The sequence below is a fragment of the Sarcophilus harrisii genome, chromosome X (genome assembly GCF_902635505.1).
Source record: "Sarcophilus harrisii chromosome X, mSarHar1.11, whole genome shotgun sequence".
NCBI lineage: Eukaryota > Metazoa > Chordata > Mammalia > Dasyuromorphia > Dasyuridae > Sarcophilus > Sarcophilus harrisii.
This window is the reverse complement of record NC_045432.1, coordinates 289904-295872: the sequence shown is the minus strand read 5'-3', so window position 1 is coordinate 295872 and position 5969 is coordinate 289904. Positions and strand designations below refer to the sequence as shown.

Sequence of the window (5969 nt, the reverse complement as noted above, 5' to 3'; positions counted from 1 at the left end):
TCCTCCTGACTCAGGGCTGGTGCTCTATGCACTGCACCACCTAGCTGCCTTGACCCCCTTCTTTTAGCTAGCCTGATGAGGGGCCCCAAAGGGTGTGATGAAATCCCTCAGCTAATTGGAACAAAATTCCTATATGGTCATCTCGCTGCAGTCAGTGGCCTTCAAAGACTTCTATTACTTATTTGATGTTCTTTCTCCTTTAAATATCAAGGCTAAAATTGGGTGGAGTAGTTTTGAATGCAGTCGGAAACAAGTCATTGTCCAGTCTCTGGTGTACCGAATGAACATGACGATAGGCACCTGGGCACAGCAGCTCATTACAAGAGCTAGCACTGAGAAAAACCTACTTGGAAGATCTTTATTTATTTTATGGGGGGGGGGGCATTCTGATATAAGGTGCTGAGAGTACATTTCCCGTCTGTCTAGTGCAGTGGAAAAGCCAGAATAATTATGCCTGGTACCAACTAGCTACGGGACAACAGAAGGAAACAAGCATTTCCACAGCATTTACTCCATGTCAGGTTAGGGTTAGAGATGGGTTAGAGCCAGCTCCTGGCCTTAAGCCTAACCCAAAATGCACACACCCAACTCTAAATGTGCCTCTCAACTCTTAAGGCGCTTTACAAAAAATCATTTCCTTCCATCCTAACTACACCCCTGGGAGGTAGATGCTATTATGGTACCCATGTTTACAGATGGGTAAACTGAGGCAGGCAGCCGAAGTGACTTCCTGGGGTCATGCCACTACTAAGTGTTTCAGGCTGAATTTGAAATTGGCTCTTCCCAATTCTATCCAATAATCCACGCTCTCTGGCACCCCCAGCAGCCTGGGAAGTAAGGTTAGAAACATGGAAACGGCAGGAAATCATCCTCACCTATCTTTGGGGGCACAGACTGCTGCTGGGGGCGGGGCTTTGTCTCCACTTCAGGGCAGATGAGGGGTGGGGGGAAGCAGGCCATCTGGTGACTTCCAAGTGGAACTTGTTTTGCCAAGTAATTACTGGATGGCTGCTTCCATCCCGCTACAGAAGAGCACTGCTGTCAGCTCTCTCTTAATTCGAGGCCCAGGGGCAAACCACTTACATTGTCCGATTTTCAAGTTCTGGTCCCAGCTGTAATCCCATTTCTATATACCTTTAAGGCTTGTAATGGACTTTACACACAACTTATTTGCTCCTCACAATAAACCTGTGAGTAAGAGAAAAGAGAGCTGGAAGAGCCCTTGGAAGTCAACTAGTTCAAAGCTTCTCAGACTGAATGTGGGGGTGTTGAAAAAGCTGGCAACAGTAAAATCAAATATTCCTCTGCGATTTAACTCTTTATGGAAAAATAAGGAAGCACATCCATCTCCTCAGTAGGCAAATTTGCTTTCATCTTTAATCAAGGGCAAAATTAAATGATGTATGAATTGTTTTAAAACAAATCTCTTTATGATTTATCATCGGAGTTTGATTCATCTGCCTGTTTTATATACTTATATACCCAGTTTTTTGTGTGTAAAAACTTCTCAGGCAAAAAGGGGTCCCAAGTGGAAAAAGTTTTTGAAACCCTGGTCGAGCTCAATCTTCTCATTTTATAGATGGGTAAACTGAGGCCTAAGAACTTGTTCAAGGACATACAAGTAGTAAGTGGCTTGGGGCTTGGAGTGGATCTGAATCGAGGTCACGTGCCTCTCCATCGAACCCGCCTTCTAACGCCACCGTGTGTCTCCGTTGCACAGATCAGGAAACTGGAATTGAGAGAAGTTAAGTTATTCACCCAAGATCACACAGCTGGGAAGTCTTCTTTCCTTCCACAGTCTACGAGTGGTACCCGAGACCCTCCCGATACCTGACCGACCAGCCCATGTAGGAAATCAAGTGGGGACAAGTGATATCAGAGGGAACGGAGAGAGCCTTACGGAGGATTGGGGAATTCCCGTCAAGCGACCGAGGATGTCCAGAACACCCATGGTATTTTCATCGCTGCTGCAGCTGGGAAAGTTGGATCACGAAGGGACCAGATGGCTGAGAAGATGGCGTCTGAGAACGGAACTGGGATTTCTGGAGAATGGCTGAAAATACAGGAATGATGCCCAAGAACAGAATGCACCTAATGTGCGCCATCACAAAATATTGACCTTGGGTGTTACAAATCTGATTCAGATGGTTTTAAAACTGACAGTGAAGGAGGCTGGCCAAAACAGCTGATATCTGCCTGTCAGGAATATGGGCAAATAGCTGTGTGTGTGTGTGTCTCTGTGTGTGTGACTGAGTACATGTGTATGTGTGGGTGTGGGTGTGAGATGGATAGTAAGAGACTAAAACCTCATTTGGTATATAGGGCCAGTCAGTCAGACAAGCATTTATTTAGCACTTACTGTGTGCCAGATATTATGGCAAGCACTGTGGAAAGAAAGACAAAAACAATTCCTACACTCAAAGAACTCAGTCTAATAATGGCAGGAGACCACATACAAATAACCACGTATGTGCAAAGTCTCTGAGGGAAGACAACAGCATTTAGGGGCTCCGGAAAGGAGACAGGAACTTTAGGAGGCTGGTTTTTTACACAGCCACAAAGCAATGCCAAAGATGAGTGAAATGATTTCCCCAGGCACTGGGGGCATGGATGTGGATGTCTCTGGGTTAGGTGGCTTGTGGCCCAGCTGAGGAAAGGTAGAGGGTAGGAAGGGTAAGAGCACAAAGGGCACCATGGCTGATGTGCACCATGGCTGAGGTGCACCACTGGGATCCAGCGAGTCGGATAGAGTGTGAAAGTGAAGCATTCATGAATTCAGCCGATCGTATGGAGCACCTAGCGGAATGAGGAATGTTTGGTCCTGCTGAACTTTGCCAGGGGCAGACCCCATCTGGAAGTATCTGAATGACAAACTAGAGTATGCAAAGGAGACTTATCAGATTGGGAAAAGCCACAAGGTGATATTATATGGAGATTGGTTGAAGAAAATGGGAATGTTTCTCTTGGAGAAGAGAAAATGCAGGGGATATATAACCCTTTGAGAATTTGAAAGCAACCCTCATGCATGATATGGGATAAGAATTGGTCTCCTGGGTCAAGGGGGGTGGGAACCATGGGTGCCCATTAGAAAGACAAAATTCAGCTGAACAAACTTGGACTAGATAGATGGCTTCTGAGGTCCCTTCCAGCTCAAGAGCTAGGATTCTATTATAGCACTCCCTCTGGAACCATTTCCTCAACTCCCAGGTAAACTAACAGGTACAATTTTTGGAAAGTTAACTACTATTGCCCTCCGGGTTCTGGAGGGTAACCCTAGACTAGTTATTCTCAAGCCTCCACCAGTATGTTTCCTATTCAAATCAGACAATAGACTTAAATCGCTTTTATTGCTAATATACTAAGAACAAGTGGTACAAAGCATTCTACCACCGCCCTCCAAGTCCTGGGCTCACTCTTACACAAGTACACACAGGTAATGGGAAGAGTCAGCTCCAGCTCCAAGTACAATGGTAGTAAGGCACACATACAGGATACAGAGTGGGAAAGGGGATAACTCACTTCCGCTACTTCATGGCCACCAAGTCCTTTCTTGAGTCCACAGTCAGAATTCTGCTCTGATGCAAAGTGGTCATGCTCCTCAAGGGTATGTCCTCCTCACATGAAATGGCTTTCTGCATCTGTTTATTCTATTAGTGTTCCTTTCCTCCCAGCTGGATGCATTTTCTCCCATAGCTCCATTCTCTTTGATCTCAGCTGGATGCACCGGTTAATGCTAATACAGTCTCTGTGATGAAATGTTCAGTAGGGGGGTGGACAGGAGAATAGTAAAAGAAGGAAGAGAAAATGAAACTCGCCTCCCTCCCCCACTCCAGTCCATCTCTCTTGAGAGTTTTTGCTGTGAAGCCATAACTGAATCCTTTGCTCCTGAATTTGGAGGCTTCTCCCTCTACATTGGTCTAATACTAAGATTCCTCTACTGAAAGGGCTTCAGATGCATGGTTAGCTTATTGGACTAGTCAATCAACTGCTCCCTTCTTGTTGATACTTCCTAAATAGCTAGTAGGGCTGGGTCATTTTGATTACCCATTTTAAATTTAACTTTCTCTTCATACTGATTAAAGTACATTAATGCTATAGGGTTGGGTGTGGAACTCATTCCTTTATGATCCTGTGAGTAGCTGTGCCCATCTCCCTCCCCTCTTCTCATCCTATTTTATTTCTCAGTTCCTGTTTTATTCTGTCTTCTACCACAGTTAGTTGTGTATCTGTCAAAGTCTTCCCAGCTTATTTCCAGTTCATTGAGGGTGAGCACCAGCTGTTTTTATTTTGATAGTCCCAGGGATAAACACAGAGTTTGAGATGAGTTAGGGACTGACTATGTATTTCTTGAATCTAGGCATACAAATAACTAAGTTTTAAGAGAGACAGATGGGATAAGTGTAAAAGAGGGGGTCAAAGTGCTACAAGAAATGTGAGATCCAGGGATCATAGATTGGAGAAGGGGGAGGGTCAGCTATTATCTGCTAAAAGCAAAAGTACAGAAGACTCCTAAAACGTTAGAGTTGGAGAGAATGTACTACTGGATCTACTTTATGCACTCAACTCATGAGTGAATATTAATGTTTTTGTTTTCTGTCTATTGACGTTTTTGTTTAGAATCCATCACATTTCTATATCACAATTTGTTTGGTTGTTCCATCTTGCTTCCAGTTTGGGGACACCACCTGAAGTAATAAATATCTTCCCTGGGCCTATCCGTCTTGGCCAATCGGAAAAGATGGGATCTCTGGGCCAAGAGATATTTTCTCGTGCAATTTAAAATCGCTTTCAATGGTTAATAGTGTAACCCATCTTTCGAATGAGTTGCTCATAGAAAGTACAAAAAGTGTTGCTTTAAGAGCTTCGATGTTGATAGATTTAGAAGGAATTATTGGAAAAAAGGATGAATCGAAACTACTCTCTATAAGATCAACAAGGTTTTTCTGCAACTTCGGAGCTAGGAGAGGAAAAGCCGAGGATCCCAGACCTCCCATTCCTGGTTCCTTCTCTGCTCCCCACTACCATTACATACACCCTTTTGTTGAACAAAAAAACTATTAATACTGCACTCTCCGAATGAGTGGGGGGAAAGGGGGAAGGAAGAGAGGAAACACCTTTTAATTTAATTTACCATTAATTTTACTCAAGCCATGAGAAACAATAAGTCCCACTCCCTCACCCCCACCTTCAGACAGCTCTTTATGACCAAGACAGGAGTTAATATTTATAGGAGTCTGGAAAGAGGAAAATGTCATGTCATAATATGCTAAAATCCAATCTGAGTGCTAACATTCTACTCCAACTAATAAGGCTACTTAATGCAGGCCTTCTTAAACTTTTCCCCCTAGCTGCCCCTTTTTACCTGAGAAATTTTTACATGATACTGGGTACAGAGGCATAAAAAATGAGGTATCATCTACTGATAATGAATCCTAATTCAAACTAATTAATAAACAATAAATCATAATCAGTTACAAAACCCTATAGAGGGTCAAGAGGTTAAGGAGCTGGAACTAAGTGAGTCTATGCCTACCTGGGGCTTTCCCCTCAAGGCCTAAAGGATTCCATCATATTGTAAATCCTTTCAGAATGAAAAAACACTTCCTGCCTCCTTCCCCTCCCCCCCCCCCCCCCCCCCACTCAGATGGGGTCCGCAGGCCTAGAGCAGCCAGGGCAGGGCGATTTGTTTACATGCTTCCTCCATTGTCTACCCCCACCCCCATCCTCTTCAAGAAAAAGACCTTTTGTTCTTGGTCTACAACATGATTTCAAACTCAGAAAAATCTGAAATGATGATTTTCAGACTAGAGAAATGGATTTTTTCATATTTCCAGGCCAACTGAAAAGGAACTTTTAAAACATCCTTTCACATTTTGTTCTCAGTATGAAAGAAAGGGAAAGTCCTTGATTTCAATTCCCAGGCATAAATTGAAGAAGGGGAAAGGGATGGGGGGAGGGGAAGAGATGGA

At 43.8% G+C, this 5969-nt stretch overlaps 1 long non-coding RNA gene across 1 annotated transcript; it reads right to left on the bottom strand.

The window, feature by feature from the left end:
* Window positions 1-742: 742 nt before the first annotated feature.
* On the bottom strand, window positions 743-5541 carry LOC116420306. The gene is made up of 3 exons (XR_004230600.1): window positions 3520-5541; window positions 1901-2053; window positions 743-1729 (listed from the first exon to the last, which is right to left on the bottom strand). It is a non-coding gene; the product is annotated as an uncharacterized LOC116420306 (long non-coding RNA).
* Between the last annotated feature and the right edge of the window lie 428 nt (window positions 5542-5969).